Source organism: Suncus etruscus, chromosome 6 (genome assembly GCF_024139225.1).
Source record: "Suncus etruscus isolate mSunEtr1 chromosome 6, mSunEtr1.pri.cur, whole genome shotgun sequence".
Lineage (NCBI taxonomy): Eukaryota > Metazoa > Chordata > Mammalia > Eulipotyphla > Soricidae > Suncus > Suncus etruscus.
The window spans coordinates 123,629,509-123,649,280 of NC_064853.1; the positions used below are offsets into that span (position 1 = coordinate 123,629,509).

The following is a 19,772-nucleotide window of genomic DNA, read 5'->3' on the forward strand; positions in this document are numbered from 1 at the left end:
TCTTTTAACATCCAAGAAGGGAGATGAGCATAGGGGCAGCCTTAGTTAGTCTAATCATTGGGCAACCAAATGTAATGTTTGTGGGATTAAACTGAATGTCTCTTAAGTGCATTTTGTTTGTTTGTTTTTTGGGCCACATCCAGTGACACTCAGAGGTTACTCCTGGCTATGTGCTCAGAAATTGCTCCTGGCCTGAGGGACCATGTGGGATGCCAGGGATCTCAGCCCCGGATCAACCATAATCAAGGCAAATGCTCAGGCCCCTCTTAAGTGCATTCTTAAAACTCCACTTGGAGAACCACTTTTAGATTTATATTGCTAAAATACAGGTGTCATTCTGATTCCTTTTTTTTTTTTTTTTGAGAGATATGGGGTAAAACGTATGGTAAAGACTGGGAGAAACTTTGTTAGCTACATCATCTTGTCATCAAATATGACCTTATATACTATTATGGATATATGTCTGGAAATAAGTGTGATGCAGAAGATTATGGTTTAATTAAGCAGAACACCTTGTGTGAGACAAAGGTGGCATTTTCACATTCTTTTGCGTTTTGTGATGACAAACATTTTAAACAGAGAAAAGGCATGTTTTTCACATGCACAAAGAAATCCCACATCTACTTACTGGGATGTATAATTGAACTGTACAAAACTATCTTTTTTTTTTTTTTAACCCTAGTATCCCTCCTCCCAGATAGAGAGCTTAGAGAAACAGTTACAATCTGTAAAGCTGATCTGATCAATTCATCAAAAGTGGCAACATAAATGTCAAGCCATGCTTTAAAAGGTCTGAAATTGAAAAAAAAAAGGTAGTGCTTCCAAACGCAAATGGAATTTTATATCTCTAATGTATCAATAACATATGGGTAAATGTGTCAACAAGAGTATTGAGTATTTCATTTACTACTGTATTCAACCATGTTTGGAGTTATTCCTTATTGATTTATGATTTTATTAAATACCTTGGGAGATGTTTCCTTGATTATTTCTAGTTGAAGATTGAATGTGTGTCTTATGTTTTGTACAGAACATGTGGATTGGTTCCTAGCAAAACATCCCCTGCCAAAGCAATACTTATAAAAAGAGTTCAATACAACAACAAATAAGCATCATTTGTTTCCCTCTTTATCTTATCTTTGTTCCACAGGAATTTAAATGCAAATGCAAAATGGAACGAGCAGACCAACAAATACATCAACTGCTCACAATATAATCATTGCGATCTATAAAGCATAACCGGCGCTCTTGCGTTTGTCTGCTTACTGTCACAGTAGTTGGTGGTTGGAAATACATTCTGTGGGTGTTATTTTGCAACCAAATTTGAAAAAGAACACTCTGAGGAATCATCTCAGTGTTTATGTGAAAGGAGTGTAATGTTTGCCTGTGCATGTATGGAACCACTTTATTCTTTATTTAACTTATTTCTGCAAAAACAATTAAGAAAAATGTATTTTTAGCATCAATAATTAAATCTGGGAGCTCAAAGGGAGGGCTGATGTTCTCAGTCTTATCTAAGCAGAACTCTCTCTTCTTGCTACTCATAATATGCTCTTCCTTACAATTGCCAGACACAATCCATTTGAATTTATCGAGCCAATTCTAAAAATCTGGCTCCTTTTCTTAAAAACTCAGAATAACTCAAACTGTTTCTCATAATCCTGAGAAATTTCTTGATGAGCTAATCCTTTAGAAATAGAACAAAGGGTAAAGCTGTTATTTGTTTTTTATTTTTTATTTTGCATTGGTTAATGCACAAAATACTTTAGGCCAGCTTGTTCAGTATAGATTCTTGAACTTAAAACATAGATATCTAAGTTCAGTGTTTCTGTTGGAGGGCACAAGACTGCATTTGCAGTGCACAGCCCATGTGCCCTGTCATACATGATCATCCACTAGATCAGGGATAATGGACCTCATATGGCCTCCTGCCTACTTTCCCAAATACAAACTTGCTGGACAAAGGCCATATTTATTTGTTTAAATATTATCAATGGCTACCCCTACACAACTGACCACGAGAGAGTTGAGTTGATACTACTGAAACCTTAAGGTTTACAAAGTGAATAGTATTTACTGACACTTTATAGAAATACTTGCCTAACTCTGCTCTCAATAGGATTGCATTGAGTATCATGCTCCAGAATTAATGTATCAAAATATTGTGGTGCAGTAAAAACTACATCACTTCAGTATATCCCTTTAGAAGTAAAAATATCCCAATGGTTCCCATTACACTATTTATTTTTCTGACCAGCAAAAGCCCTATAGATATGGTTCCATGTCCTATGTGAACTTTATTTCTTCTTTATTTATCCTAAATCCTGACTCAAGATGCCCCACAGTCAGAGACCCTATATTATGGTCTTCAATTAAGTTGTGTTTGTGGTCTCAGAGGCTGTGAGAAAACTTTAATATATGTTCTTCTGTGTTATCTTAGATTCAATATGCATTTCTAGGACTTTCATTGTGTGCCGAAAAATCTAATGATGCTAAGAATTTGATAGGCAGTGAAGAATAAGACACATTTTATTCCTTTCTTTAAGATGCTTATAGGGAAGAGCATCAAATAGGTAAAGTCAGCAATGATGGAAGGCAATTGAGGCTCAGTAGAGCATGGCTTGTCATATATATTCTACGGTCTTACTCTAGAAACAGCCTCATTTCCTCTAACCATGAAAAAGAATGTAATGGAGAATCTTGAAATTTCCTCCATTTTGCCAAGAGATGAACTTTAGAAAGAATCAGAAGTTATGATTTGGTTTGGGAAGACTAAAATGGTCTCTCTTAATAAGGGAGATTGATATCAAAATCTAAATGTAACAAGGGTGTATTTATCTGTAATTTTATTTTTATTTATCTTCCATGAGAATTTATTGAAGAATTTTTAAGTAGGTATTGACTTTTTCAATATCTGTCTGTAATGGGGGCCAGAGCGACAGCACAGTGATAGGGCTCTTGCCTTGTGTGCTGCCAACCTGGGATGGACCCAAGTGCAATCCTTGGCATCCCATATGGTCCCCCAAGTCTGCCAGGAACGATTTCTGAGTGCAGAGCCAGGAGTAATCCCTGAGCACCACTGGGTGTGACCCCAAAACAAAAACAAGGGATATGGCCTATTCAAAATTCATACATTGCACCCAGCTAACATATCAACAGATGCCATTTACTTTAAGTAATTAAATTAAATTAAGAAATTAAATGCTGAGCTCCTTGTTGTCTAGATATTTCCTCTTAAAAATAAATTCCAGTTTCCTCTGTTTCTTTCCAGGATTAGCTATACAATATAGAAAGCTTAGCATAAAACAAAAATATGAGTTCTTGATCAAGTTCAAGTTGCCAAAAACTTTGAGAGGACAGTGTTTGCTAAATCAGTATGAGGACCTTTGGAGGGCAGGTCAGTCACAGATGAACTTGCACACCCCTAAAGATAAATCTAGTTTCTCCTTATTATCGGTTTTTTTGAGGAGGAGCTAAGAGGCAACTCACTAGAACTATCAAAGACCTGAATCACATAGCATTAGGCAGTTGAATAACAGACACTGAAGTCAGACTTTACATTACCCAAAGTGAAATATAAAAAAATAAAAGAAAAGGAAACTAAGGCAAACTATCCTCATGTCTTACAAAAGTAAAACAAAAAGAAATAAAAAAAAGAAATAAACAAAAAAAAACCCAAATCCCCAAATATCAGTGTTGTGAGAAGCACGAATAATCTATGCAAAAGTGCCTGAGATGAACTACACAAATTGCACAACATTAAAAACATAAAAGCTGAATTGGAGGTTGAAAAAAAATCCACGTCTTGTACATTCTCATATTTTGTATCTGTGGCAAAATTATTTCAACTCCACTAACAACAGTTTTGCTTAATTCATACCAAATGAATGGATGATACTAGTTGGACTAAAATGCAACAACAGCAAATCATTTTCTTGCCTCCATATTCACCTATATGCCTACCCACACAGCCCAGAGCTTCAACATTCAAGGAAATATGGATGCCACAGACAAGGATCATAAGAAAGTGATTTCTTCAAGTTTAACACAAACTGACAACTGGTTCAGAATGAGCTGAAGTAGTATGCCGAAGGCTTTCAGTTTCAGAGATGGAGAAAATGAATTGACACCTATTGTCTGTAGAAAGTATGGCCTCAACTTTTTAAAGAATACCTTGCCTTACTTTCATTTGGTTATGCTTTTCACTAGAATACAAAACTCATGATCCAACCATCATATCAAAAGGAAAAAAAGAGTGTGTGTGTGTGTGTGTGTGTGTGTGTGTGTGTGTGTGTGAGAGAGAGAGAGAGAGAGAGAGAGAGAGAGAGAGAGAGAGAGAGAATGAGAGGGAATGAGAGGGAAAGAGAGAGAGAAAAATATCTATCAGAGAGACAGAAGATGGCAGGAGGGAAATTGGGACACTGGTGGTAATATATGACTGAAATTCAAGTATGAATAACTTTGTATCTATACATCACATGGGTGATTCAATTAAACCATTTTATTAAAAAAATTAAACACCTGTTGAAGAAGCTTTCCTTCTTTTATATTGACTTCTTGCCCTCTTATGAAAGATTAATTGATTGTATGTCTGGGAAACATTCTCTGAATACTCAAGTCTATTTCATTGATCTGAGGGTGTGTCTTTATTCCAATACCATGCTGTTTTATTGATTATTGCTTTGTACTACAATTAAAAGTGGGGAATGTGCCTCCCATATCCTTTTTCCTAAGGATTGCTCTAGCTATTCATATGTGCTTACTGTTCCAAATGAATAAGTGTTTAATCTACTTCTTTGAAGAATGTCATGGGTATCCTTAAAGGAATTGTATTAAATCTGTACAATGCTTTGGAGAATATTTCCATTTTAATACTGTTAATTCTTCCAATCCATGAACAGGTATGTGTCTCCATTTCCTTGTGTCCTCTTTGATTTCTTGAAACAGTGTTTTGTAGTTTTTTTTTGTACAGGTCCTTCACCTTTTTAATTAGTTGACCCCAAGGTATTTTAGTTTGTGTGGCACTAATGTGAATAAGATTGTTTTTGTAATGTCTATTTCTTCACTATCATTATTTGTGTATTTGAAGGCCATTGATTTTTGTGTGTTAATTTTGTAGTGTTTACTTTGTTATATGAATATATTGTTCCTAGAATCTCTTTGGTAATCTCTAGAGTTTTCTATATATAGTAGCATATCACCTGCAAACAGTGAGAGTTTGACTTCTTCTTTTCTTATTTGGATGACCTTGATATCTTTTTCTTGCCTAATTGCTATGGCAAGTACTTCTAGTAGTCCCAGATGCCTGACAACATATGAGTGGCTAAAAATCTGTGGTACAAAACCATAATGGAATACTATGCAGTCATCAAAAAATAAAGTCATGAAGTTTTCCTATATGTGGATGGACATGGAAACTATTATGCTGAGTGAAATAAGTCAGAGGGAGAGAGATAAACACAGAATAGTCTCATATATGGGTTTTAGGAAACATAAGACACATTACTGTAATAATGCCCAGAGACAATAGAGATGAGGGCTGAAAGGACCTGCTCACGATATGAAGCTTACCACAAAAAGTGGTGAGTCCAGTTAAAGAATTAGCTACACTGACAACTATTATGACAATGATAATGAGTGAGAGAAATAAAATGCCTGTCCCAAAGGTAGTCAAGAGGTGAGGGTGGAGGGGCGGGGCATTGGTGATGGGAAGGTTGTACTGGTGAATGGGGTTGTTCTTTTTATAATAGAAACCCCAACTACAAACATGTTTGTATTCATGGTGCTTAAAGATATTATTTTAAAAAATAACTTAAAAAATGTATTAAAAATCTCTTGTGTCCCAGAAATTTTTTAAGGGGCATAATTCAAAGAGAAAAATTTACTGAATCCACATGAGAAAAGTTCCAAATTCATCATATTTATTTATGACTATGCCTTGATGAAACTAATGAATGACAGTCTTTATCAATTTATTCTCCAGAGTTGTCTAACTCCCTTTTTTCAATGTTCATCTTTTGACTTATGTCTGTAACTCAAAATTTTTTCATTTGAAGTCAGTTTCTGTTACTTATCACCAAAAAAACAATGGTGTCAGAAACCAAGGCAGCTCTATTGAATATACCTTAATTTTAAAAAGAAGCCACCTAAACAGAATGGAAAAACTACATACAACTACATTGATTGAAAGAGGGGCTTTGGCATCCTTGGAGAAGGGAAGAAGGCTCACTGGTGATGGGCGTGTTGCCATAATTATATGCATTAAAAATCACCAGTGATTGTATTTTAAATCACGGAACTTTTATCAATTAAAAAACTTGAAAAATTAAATTTAAAGGTATTCCCCTCACTCATATGACATGAAGATACAAAGTTTATGGCCTACTGTGCTTATTGTGGAGGTTTTGTTGACTTAATTGCTTCTCTAATTTATTTATTTAACACTTATTAATAATAGGTACTAGCTTGGAAGCAACTTTGCCACTGAGAATTCTCATGCAAAAGTAGCACATCTGTGCTGACAAGATGGCTTACTAGAGCGACCTAGATAATGAGTTGTATAATTCTGGCTCCACAATACACACTGCAACTATGAAAATATAAGTAAATGAGTGCAAATTCAATCCTCTGCCCCCAATTCCATGTTATTTCTGAATGCATTGCTTAACAGAGTTATTACCGTGCTTCCTTGCCAGGAAATGTGATTTAGAGGTTTCTAGTGTCATGTTATCAACAAACTCTCCCTGTAACGCTGTATATTGATGGATGATGTTAAGATGAAGAGCAAGAGTTTAACCAAAAAGAAAAATAAAAAAAAAGCAAAGATGAGGTGAGGTATGTCAAATGAGCATGACAAGAAAGAAAATGTAATTTTGGAGATTTCCCAAATCTATGCAAAATGTGGAGTGATTTTTGGCCAGTGAGTTATTGAATAGTGACTTTGATAGCAGAGTAAAAACCTGACAGCTGGTGAGTGAGATGTACAGGAAGAGTCATTAAAGAAGATGCTTTTGTTCTCTGAGTTTGAATGCAGAGTTGGTATTTGAGAGTGAATTCTTCTGTCTGTGTTTGCCAGGTCATTTGAGAATTCCCAGGAGAAATACTCGTTTGTTTTAAATATGGAGAAAACTATGGGAAGCTAAAAAGACTTCTAAAATAGGGATAAATCTTAGCTATAACCTAAATGAGACATGAAATGAGATATTGTGATAGATAGATCCTGAAAATGGTAACTAAAGGTATTTTTAAGATTTGCAAGGGTTTATTTTGGGGCCATCCCCAGTGGTGCTCAGGGCTTACTCCTGGTTCGAGGTCAGGAATCATTCTTAGTAGGGCTGGTGACCATATGTGGTACTAGGAATATAACACCAATCAGCTGCATGCAAGGCAAGCATCCTCTCTATTGTAGTATCTCTCCAGAACCTAAGATAGGATTTTTCCTCTTTTGAAACATAAAGATTAGACTAAACTAAGACAAAAACACCATCTCTGGCTTATGTAACTAACAATTTCAGGGATGCAAATTGACTAGATGTTGGAAGTACAATGAGCTCACCAAGAATAGGTTTCTTTGCTTTTATGTCCTCTTAGGTTGGATGTGAGAACTTCAGACCTGCTTTACAGGTTCAAATAACAGGAATACCTACAGAATGATCTCTAGCAGATTCTGTAAAAGCCCCCAAATTAGCTGTTGACCTAGTTTCTGTCTAACACTACCCTAAAACCAATCCTGAGGGTCAGAAAACAACCCAATGTGCTGATTGGTTTACCCACAGGTCACAATCATGTGAACAAGGGCTGGATGGAATACTTGGAGGGGATAAAATAAAAGAAACCACCAGAGGGGAAAAAAGTAAAAAAAAAAATGCAAGCTTCATGTAACTAAAGATGAAAAAGATACCCAATACCAGAGACAAGGCTATTCTTAAAAGTGGGAGAGTAAGAAAAGCAGAAGAGATTATGCAGTACCCAGAATTAGTAAAGTATCCCAATTAAGTCAATTTTGAGGCACATTCTAAGTATTACTGAATTACATAAAGTTACTTTCATATTTGGTACTGTAGACCAAAGTATGACCAAATGCAAGACAAGAATCTTGACTCTTGAACGACTCTCTAGTCCAACCATGACTAATTTTTAAAGAAAGGGACAATACCATGATATAAATTTTATTTCATTATTATGATTTGGGGCAGGGAGTTGGGTTATACTCTGTAGTGTTCAAGGGTTATTCTCAACTCTGTATTTAGTGGTAACTCCAGGTATTGCTTAACGACTATGAAGATGTGAAAATCGAAACAGAGTCAAGTTGCATGCAAAGAAGACACCTCACCTTGTGTTTTGTTTCTTTGTCCTTACTGATTAAAAATAAATTTTGGGGAGACGCTATACCCAGTGATGCGCAGGGGTACTCCTGGCTATGTGCTCAGAAATTGTTTCTGGCTCGGGGGACTGACCATATGAGACGCTGGGGGATCAAACCGCGGTTCATCCTAGGCGAGCACCGGCAAGGCCTTACTGCTTCATGCCACCACTCTGGCCCCTGATTAAAAAATTTTAAAGGGAACTTTGGAAGCTATATAGTACTTAAGATAAAATAATCGTCCTTTGTGAAATGCACCTGTGACATGTCAAAGATGCAGAATTGAAGCTTAGATCATTAAGTAGCTAGGGAGAAGAATTAATGATGACACCCAAATGCAATGCTTGCATCCCATGATGATATGTTAGAATTTGCCAGATGGGTTGAGATAAATTTTTCAAAAAGTTGGCCTGACCAGGAGTTCTTTTGGTAATATATTTGGCAGAAAAGCTATCAGAAGAGAAAGATCACTAAGTTTGGCCTATTTTTGAAAAGAGCTTAGGTCACTTATTTGTCCACAGTAACTTAGCTATTTGAATTTGAGGTGGATATAGATAATAGCTGATCCTCTGGATTCCCATGAGGTCGAATGACTGTATCCTTTTCTACCTTATGACCTCTTCTCTTTTTCTGCTGAAACTAAACTGGATCTTGAGAATGAGAAGTTGTAGCTTTAAGCTGAGAATTTTTTTTTTTTTGTGGTTTTTGGGTCACACCCGGCAGTGCTCAGGGGTTTTTCCTGGCTCTGTACTCAGAAACTGCTCCTGGCAGGCACGGGGGACCATATGGGATGCCGGGATTCGAACCGATGACCTTCTGCATGAAAGGTAAACGCCTTACTTCCATGCCATCTCTCTGGCCCAAGCTGAGAATTTTTTAAAGTAGAAGTTAATGAATTTGGAAAAGAAAAGAACCAAGAAAACAATTTAAATAATAAAGAATAAAATAAAAGAGGAATAAGATGCTCATGCTGAATATCATTCATCATTCAACATTATATATCCAGACTTATCCTTTTGCAATTTGTGTTTGGTCCTGATTAATATGTTCTCATGCAAACTTCTTGGAAGATACTGAGAGCCTAAAAAATTAGAGTGGGAGGTGAATCTTATTCAAAGGATGCTGAGGAATATTCGGCAATTTTTTTAAATCCAAATTGCAAATTGGTCAATTTGACACCAATTTCCTATGAAAAGAGGATGATGTTTTCATTAATATACAATGTCTGTGCCCCTGCCTTTATTAAGCAGGCTATGCTGTACCTATGTAATAAGTAATGTGACATTTGCTATATAGAAAAAAAGTAGAAACCTGATTGTGCATAATGGGAAGGAAGTAAAAAGAGGATCTGGATGATTTTGATTAGCTTGGCTAGTAGGCGTTTTTTTAGTTACCCCAAAGCTGCCCAATTTGTTACCTGTGAAACTACTGACTCGGAATCATAGAGATTCCAGGTGATGAAAGGATACAGCCATTAATTACTCCAGTTTGATTTATACATTCACAATGAAAAATGTTAACACTATTTTAAGTGCTATTTTAAGAGAGATAGATAGTACAGCAGTAAGGCACTTGTCTTGCATGCCACTATGATTATCTTCAGCACAGCATATGATACCTCAAGCATCACTAGGGGTCACTCCTGAGCACAAAGACAGGAATAGTTCCTGAGTACTGCTGTGTGAGTCCCCGAAACCCTATATATGCCCTTCATGGAAGAAGGCAAACCCTCATTTTATTTGAGCAACTATTACCAATAAAATCAACCATACCATAATGAGTCTCCAAGTCTGAGTTAACCTGCTCCCAACAACCTTTCAAAGGTAGATCAGCATTAAAATTATATTACTGAGATCTCATAAAAGTCAAATATTTTCTGGACCTTGGTTAAATTAGGGGCAAAACCTGCAAAAAGAATATTTTTACCTTTATTTTAGCCAGTAGGCCATAACAGAAGAATAGATGCCCCATCAAACAACTTCATCAAAGCAGAGAAGCACATTAGAAAATTAATTCCCAATTATGCACATAGAACAAAGTCTGCTGTATGAGGCAGGGGCCACAGCAGGAATGTCAAAGCAACATGGGAATTCTTTCAGAAGCCTCTAGCTCCAGAAGGGAGTGGCTACTGATTCTAGAGAAACAATTTATTTTACAGAAAAATACCTTACAGCTTCATGTCTTTGGCCTTGGAGACTTTCACTATTATGTACAGAAGGTCATGGATGGACCATCTTTCCAGTTGTGGAGTACATTTATATGTGTTGTTATTGTTATGTGTAAACCAAAGACAAAAGCAAACATCCTTGTCTCAATGTACTTTTAAGTGACCAATTTTAAAATTGCACAGTAGACATGGTTTACTCTGAATGCTCTGAGATTCCAATTGGAAAATGAGGAAAAACTCTCCATGCAGAGCACTGAATGATAAATAGCAGGTAAGGTACTTATTTAGCATGTGGTCAACCCAGGTTAGGTCCTCAGCACCTCATATGGTCTCATGGACACTACCAGGAGCAGTAAGCCCTGAGCTTTGCTGGAGTGTACTACCTCCCCCAAAAGGTCCAGGCATAAAAAATGCACACACTGTCTGCAAACTACTGGAAAGTATTACCCTCTATTGCCTGAGATACCTGGATATGAATTTACTCTTTATGGAAGTACAAGGGCTTAATAAACAAGAGGATCAACTATATTACATTTGCTTAAACACTTAATATAATGTCAGCACCCTGAAGGGAGGAGAATGCCTGGGCAATGCAGGAGCTCCTCTGAAAATCATCCCAAGTCCTCCTGAGAGTGTTTCCTGAGGAAACAGTCACATTCTCCCATCTCTTTAAGTGGGTTTCACAAGCAATTAAAATAAAAACGCCATAATGGGCCATGACATGTGAACAAAACATATTCTCCCAAGGTTTTCTCTGTGTATTTTTTCTATTTTTTTTTTTTTTTTACTGAGCACTGAAAATTATCTCGTTGTCAGCCCTGTGGCATGGGCACAATGCAAGGGCCTCAGAGGGGGGAAATGTGTTCATTAGGAGAATTAGATTACTAGGCAAGGTGCCAGGCTAGAAGACAGAGTCAAGCAGAGTGCTCCAGCACCACCTGTCCATCAGCTCTTGAGTCTGGCCCAGCCTTTCTGGTCAACTTAACGGATTCCCTTAAATAAGCAATGGAAAGGGAAGGGTTGGGGTGTCCTAGCCCAGTGGTGGTTTTATCTTCAGGGAAAGGGGGGACAGCCAACAAAGAAATGCTGTGTATGTTTCAGATTAAGAGCCAAGGTAGAAATCAATACAAATGTTTGCCACTGTGGTGTGAAAGATGATTCACAACTTGACCCTGTAAGTTCACTGTTTTCCCCCATATGATCCCATGAGGATGATGTGCCAAAAAATCAGGACAGCGCGATGATAGGAGAACCCCCAAATTGGGGGCACTACTGGGGGGTGGTCCCTGCCTGCACCATTCTCGTTAACTGGAGATGCCTTGGAAAGCAGCCCATGAGTTCCTCATATCAAAGGACGGGTGTTTTTCTTTTCTTTTCTTTTCTTTTTTTTCTTTTTCTTTTTGAAACTGTTTCTGAGTTCCTCACCCCTGATTCCAACTAGTAATTAACTGATTCCCAACATCAAAAGGTGAGTTCTCCCAGGAGGGGGTAGAGAAGATCAAAAGCTGGTTGTGAGGGTTCCCTGTGCACTCTCCTTCCTGTTCTGCCCTTTTTCCCAGACAGACATCCAGCCGGTAGCAAGCCAACAGTGGCACAGTCTCTCCTGAGAGATGCACATCAAACAGACTTCCAAATCACCTGCTGAAATCTTCCAGCCCCTTGCAGAGAGAGAGAAGGTAAAGTACGGGTGCACAGCCAGATAGTGCAGATTTTCTAAGATGATTTGTTCCTAAATATTTAGTCCTCTTGTCTCCATCTAAGATACTCTCAGCAAAAGGTAAGGCACATTCAGCAAAAGGAAAAAAATCCAAGAAAAAACAATTGGCCGATGCCTGGCACACTATACCAGGAAAAACACATGTTAATTGCACGCCAAAGCATGTAACAGTAGAATTCCCACCATTACCGGTGGTCACATGTTTTGAGGTTGTGTGTATTCCTATGTTTTCACAACCTGAATGGAACACACACAAACACTGTTTTTCAATCATGTGCCTAAACCAGGGACTGGCTACAAGTTTCTGTGAGCTAAGCAGAAAGATCCTTTTCTTTTCTTTTTTTTTAATATTTATTTATTTATTTATTTATTTATTTATTTATTAGTTAGTTTTTAAAGTGCCCCTTTCTAAAATGTTCTTACTTGTGCATTTTCACATGGAGTTCTGAAGTCTGGTGGATCACTCTGGCTTCCTTTATTTTCACTCATGCCCTTGGCGTTAGTTTCCAAGTTCTTCATGAGTGGATAAAAGCAGATCCTAGGGACTATATTTGGGGCAAAAAAAAAATGTTTTTACACTGTCTATGCCCAAGGTCAATTTTAAAAGAAAACTTGAGAGATTCCTTGCAGATGGAATGTACTTGCAAGGATTGACCACAGAGCCCACAAGACCTAAAGTGAACCTGTAAGGATCTTCTCAAGGACATCTCTGGTGTAAACATTCATTACCCTCTGTCCTGTTTCAGCACTGGTGAGTTTGCCCTCGAGGAATAACTCAGATCACTAAGAGTCAACCTGGTATCTCCCTTCAGAAACATGTACCTTCTCTGAAGGTCCTTCAAATTTCATAGGAGCTAACACGTTTCTTGAGAGTTTCTTTCTATAATACTATGTTATCATATATCCATTCAAACCTGGCCCATCAACTCCACTAAACTCTCATCAGCTAAATTGCTGATACCCTATCATGAGGCTTATCTCTGAATTGTGATATTTCAGTTCTGCTTCCCTTACTCTGAGCCACCAAATAGACTTGTTTGGTCATAGATACTTTTTTTCTTCAATACCATCAGTCTTCATTTTCTATAACTCTTCCAGAATGCCATCCTGTATCTGAAAGGTATAACAAGCTAAATAAAACATATCCCATCATTTCCAATCTTTTTTTTTTTTTTGGTACAATGGTTGGATTCTCTTTCTTTAATTATATGCAACCCAAAATCTATGGACTATGACTCAGATTTTCCAAAAAAAAATGGAACAATGGGCTTGAGGTATATTAATCTTCTGATTGTGAGTCATCAGCTTATTCAACTCTTTCTAGCTTTTCTCATATTCCTGGCTATGAGCAGTGTCACTCTTTACCATTTGGCTCAAGCTGTTATTTTATATAGGTGAGAGGAAACACTGAATGCTCTTATTATCCCCATGTCAATGTCCCCAATTAGCCTAGATCACTCATTTCTATCACCTGTTTAGCTTCAGTACCCATCTGACTTTGTGTCTCTTGGCCCATGGTCTGTGTAACTAGAGTGGAGAAGGCACTTCCCCGTGGAGAAGTTATGCACATCTCAAAGTTGTAGCACCCACTTGTCTCATTTTCTACCGTTCAGCTTGATTTCCTCAGTGCTACCCTTTGTATTCCACATTTCTCCTTTCCTTTGGCATTTTAATGGAAATATCCATACTACTGCAGCATTTAATAACATCTTCCAGAAATAGCCAGCTCTTCCATAATGACCCATTATACTGATACCATCTGAAAATAATACCCAAGGATAACAGCACAAACCTTTAGCAGAAAAGAATAGCCATGAGGTGAAGCCCATTATTTGGAATGAATACAGGAGAGTCTTTTGTTGCTGTTATGATATATATTTTTCTTTTTCTTTTTCTTTTTTTTTACATATAGTACCTTCAGGAATAACCTTTGTGAAAAAAATAAAGCTATCAAAGTTTAACTTTTTGACCTTTCTTTCTCTAAACTATCACTGATAACATACTATGAAACTCCTATTTGCTAGATAACATCAACTGAAGGGCTTGTGAAAGCTTTCTTATAAACTCCTCGCTTTAAATTCTTCATGTTTACTTAAAAACAAATCACAAAACCCCTCTGTTTTTTAAATGACATGTGAGAGCCAAAGGAAATGAACACAATTTGAGTCTGTGTGTGAGAGAAAGAGAGAGAGAGAGAGAGAGAGAGAGAGAGAGAGAGAGAGAGAGAGAGAGAGAGAGAGAGAGAGAGAGAGAGAGAGAGAGAGAGAGAGAGAGAGAAGAGAGAGAGAGAGAAAATAAAGTAAAGGTTCTACTTGATTTTCAAGCTTAATTTGATTTGGTACTTGTTATGATTCCCTGTGGCAATGGTGACGATCTAGTCCCCCACCTTATGGGGCCATTTATTACCACCATCTCTCAACCTCCACCCTTCCTGTAGACTTAGACCTTGCTTTTTTCCCCCTTCTCACTGTTGGTCTGTCTTTCGCACTATAGGAGGAACTTTATTGACCTTCCTTGCTGCCAGCAATGAATCTCATCTTAAGAGAGTAAGGGAATCAAAAAAATTGTCAACAGAGGCAACTGGTATTAAAGAAATGTCTCACCCTTTAATGAATGAACTGAGACCACAGAAGTCATGTGACTTGTGAATGGCATTCAGGAAAGTGGGAGGGGTATTTAAGTCTCTCATCCACCATTTTAGTCTTATCATTAAGAACCTTAAACTTAATTCTTTTAGGAAGTTGGGGCAAAATATTCAACCTGTTGGAATCTCAGCCTTGATTTGCTTTCAATTGTGAAATGAAAAAATGATAATGTCACCAAGTAAGATATTATCTTACTGTATGCTCATAATGAGTCCAGCACACTGCCAGATCTATAATCATATTTATTTGTAACTAAAGAGATAATTCTGCATCTTAATCTATTTAATCATATTTCTGGTCACCACACAGCATCTTCTGATGCTTTTTTTTTCTTTTACACTCTTAGCATAGTAGATTCACTCTAAATTAGGAAGATTCTCTTCTCTTCCACTCCAGGTGAAGATAAGTGTTTTCCCTGCTTCAAAGAGTAAACTGAGAGAGAAAACAAAAAAATCAAAATGATATGTGAGAAAAACATACTTTCAGGCCTTAGAATACAAAGTGCTTTTAAATTGCTCCTGGAATTTCAGGTGGAATGGCCCATTAAAAAGTCAGTCTAGGGGGACCGAAGCCATTGCACAGGAGTAAGGCATTCGCCTAGCACACAGACAATACAGGACAGACCCCGGTTCGAATCTCGGCATCTCATATGGTCCCCTGAGCCTGCCAGGAGTGACTTCTGAGCCTGAGCGCTGCTGACCCCCCACCCCCAAAAAAAGTCAGTCTAGGGCCCGAGAGATAGCACAGGGGTAGAACATTTGCCTTGCATGTGGCCAACCCAGGATGAAGCTGGGTTTGAATCCCCGGCATTCCAATGAGCTCCCGAGCCTGAGCCTGCCAGGAGTGAATTCTGATCACAGAGCCAGAAGTGACCCCTGAGCGCCGCGTGGTGTGACCCCAAAACCAAAAAAAAGGCAGTTTTTTGTTCAATAAATTTTTATATGACCAGTGTTTATTTAGCTTGTGTACTAGAAGCTTCTGTATATAATTTTTGAAAGAAAACAAGAAAGTTCTCTTCACGAACTTATGACAGGGCCACAACTCAACTTTCAAAGAAACCCATGATGACACTAAAGAAAACAAGGTAGATAATTTGATGGGTGACAACACCATATGTAGCTGAGACAATATGTACATATTCCAGCAATCTTTCTGACACAGTGTTAGAATATGAAAGAAGATGAATTCAACCAATTGTTTGAGCTAAATTATGTTACTTTTAAATATTAAAAGTAATGAATCTTCCACTTAACTTTTGGATTCTTCTGACTCATCTTAAAACTAAGATCATTTTAAGCTCCATTACGTGACTTCATATTTGAGCACTCTCCAAATAAAAGCCTGCAACTTTTATTCAACACGAGTTGCCTGAAACCTTGATATTTTGACCATTCTGGCTTTCAAAAGTATTTTTTTTTGGGGGGGGGGGGTTTGGTTTTCATTTTTGGCCACACCCAGAGGTGCTCAGGGATTACTCCTGGCTCTGCATTAAGATAGGCTCAGGGAAAAATATGGGATTCCAAAGGCTCGAATCTGGGTCAACCGTGTGCAAGGCAAATGTTCTACCTGTTGTGCTATCTCACTCCAGCTCCTTTGGATATTTTTAAGCAGTAATATAATCAACATTTGCCATGTTGTTTTTATTTCAAGATAAACAACTAGATGGGGAGAAATTAACATTAGCCTCAGAAGGCAAGAGAATGAGAATAATTATAATCTGAGTCTACATATCTACGTTGCATCTCACCAGAAATGTGTTATTGTTTTTGTCTATTTGTTTGAAGACTTACAACTGTCTGCTCAAGACCTACTCTGATTCTTTGCTCAGAGATCACTCCTGGAAGTTTTCAGGGTCCTATATAAAATAACAGAGATTAATCTCAGGTCAGCTGTATGCAAGGCGAGTTCCTTATTTGCTGTACTATGGTTCTGGCCCCCAGAAATGTGTTTTTTCCTTTAGCATTTTGTTATAAATAAATAAAGGCCCCTAATTCTTTTTTCCTCCAAAAGATGCTTAGGAGACCTGGAGATCAAAGATTTCTATGTAAGGACCAGATAACAAGGTGCTATTTGGGCCCTAGTGGTTTGGGAGAATTATCTGACAATTTTGGGATGTAGGAGATGTTGGGAGTCAAACTGGGGGTCATCTGCAAGCAAGGCTTATGCCTTCACTATTGTAGTATGTCTCCAGCCCAAGCCCTTTAAAAGTAAACATAAGCTATTTCGCTTTTGGGGGAGAGGAGTTTTTCTGACACTCAGCAACACTCAGCATTACTACTGACTCTACTCAAGGATCACTCCAGGTGGTGTTTTGGGACCATATGTAGTACGAGAGATTGAAGTAAAATTGAGATGCCCATGTGAAAGTCAGTTCCTTACCCAGTGTATTTGTCTGGTTTCTAGTCCCTTTTAATACTCAGTAATAAAAAAAAGTAACATACTGTTGAAAGATACACCTAGAATAAAAAAAATTATATTATGTTAAACAAACCATATAAAAACAAACAAACAAATAAATAAATATAAATAATATAAATATAAATAAGTAAATATATATAAATTTATTATACAAATATACATAAATAAATAAACAAACCATAAAGATCCATATGTTCATAAGACTTTATCGATAGAAAATTTCAGAAAAGGCAAATTCTGAAGAGAGAAAGCAAATTAGCAGTCAATTGGTGCTGGATGCAAGCATGGGGTTTACAATAACTGGGCATGTTACGGGGAGGCATGTGGGGGGAGGGTCATAATTACAATCATGATATCTCAGAAAGTCACAACATCACAGAAGTGGATATTCAAATAAGACAATTTTATAAATGTAAAATATTTTACATTTGGTAAATGTAAATGTAAAATATGAACTAAAAAGTTCTTTTAAAAAAACCTAAAAGTTGCATGAACTTGTGAGCTAATGAATGCAGGATAGTTTCAGACTTATTGCAGAAACAGCTATTTGAGCTTTGCTATTTGACCTTTTTTGTTTTGGTTGAATCAAAAGGTCACAGCCTCCTTTTCAGGGGGAATATTCAGGGACATCAATGGGAACTCTGAGGGATGAAGTTTCTCTTTTGAGAACTCTGGCATGGCTCAGTGAACTACGAGACCAAACATAATGAATAAAGAGGCCATCAGCCACTTTTGTTCAGAGAAACACTTCCTGTGCACCTCTTCTTTAAATGTTCTTCCCAGTGACAGCACACAAAACAGGTGGTTCAATGATGACACGCAGAACAGGCAAATTCTTAGCTCTTAAGGTAGGTTGGTCTTCCATTGAGCACACTTCCCTCCCTTCAACAATGCCAACTACAACAAACAATAATGCCATACTTTCATAGTCCCCACAGGCATGTTTTCTACCTGTATTCATTTGCTGTCTTTTAAGCTTGACTATGATGCCTCATGGGATAACAAACACTGGCTTCCTAGCACACAACTATTTGATGTGTATCTGTGTATAGAAACATATTTATTCCCAGGACAGAAAACCATTTATCCAAAAGGATGTATGCACACCGCTATCCATTGCAGCACTCAGTATAGAGCTAAAACTTGGAATAAACCTAGATGTCCAAAAACAGTCAATTAAATCATAAAGTTTTGGTATGATGGAATACTACATAGCTGTAAAGAATGATGCAATCATGAAATTTTCTGTGACATGGATGGAACTGGAATATATTATGTTAAGTGAAGCCAGAAGAAGAAGAATAAAAACAGAATGATATCATGTATGTATATCATTATGGTATTTAAAATAACTGCATGAAAAAATGCAATAGTCTAAATGAAAGTTGTCCAAACACCCTTGGCCTCAAGGATAGTGAGGAGAAGAAAAGAAACTGAGTGTAGGAGGAAAAATACAAATATGAAATAATGGGGGCCAGGGGCCAAGCAGTCGCAGATGCATTGGTGGAGACAAAAAAAGGACAGAACTCAATATTCAAGTCAAAGGGCAAAACAATGGAATCAAGAGACCCAAACTTTAATAATCAAAATTTAAAATGGGCCTGTTATACTGGCAAGCTGGGTAGCAAAGAATTGTGTACCCTGGGAACATTGGTAGAAGTAAGTCTATACTGGTTGTGGGATTGGCCCTGTTTCATTATATGTCTGATATGGAGATTTTGTTTCTTTCCATATGCATCGTTTCTTTCTCATTTTCTCAATACCAAAAATCTAGGGTGTGGCTACAGGGCAGGGAAAATAAGTGGGTAGTTTGAGAAAGAGAGAACTCTGTGGAGGTGTTTTGAGGAGCACATGCTGTGGTGTTCAGGAGTTGATTATTGCTGGCTCTGTGCTCAGAAATCACTTCTTGCAGGCTTAGGGGACCATATGGGATGCTAGAAATTGAACTTGGGTAGATTGTGTGCAAAGCAAACTCCTTCCCCATTGTGCTATTGCTCTGGCCACTGTGTGTGTGTGTGTGTGTATGTGTGTGTGTCTGTGTGTGTGTGTGTGTGTGTCTGTGTTTAATTTTTTATTGAGACCATTGTAAATTACAAGTATTTTGCAGTTGTATTTCAGGCATATAGTGACAGTGAATTAGAGCCATTCCCACCACCAGTGTTGATCTTCCTCCACCATAGTTCCCAGCATGAATCCCATACCTCCATCCTTAGCCTCCTGGACTACTAGTGTAATGGGTTCATTTAAACACAAGTTTAAGTCTTTTGATTCTATTAAATACAGGTTTGAGTCTCTTGATTCTATTGTCATTGACTTTGGCTTGGGTATTTAGTTCTGACCTTTTTTCCCTCCACTCAGTGCTCCTGAGACTACTTGGCTCCTGGGTCTCATCCACTCTTTTTTCTTAATTTATAGGAAGACATTGAAATATGAGGCAAAACAAAATTATTCAAGTTCTAAGGT

At 37.5% G+C, this 19,772-nt stretch overlaps 1 protein-coding gene across 1 annotated transcript in view; it reads right to left on the reverse strand.

The window, feature by feature from the left end:
- The window catches only part of TENM2 (teneurin transmembrane protein 2), a 1,185,834-nt gene that overhangs the window by 568,653 nt on the left and 597,409 nt on the right, over nucleotides 1-19,772 (reverse strand). The gene's annotated exons all lie outside the window — the stretch shown is intronic.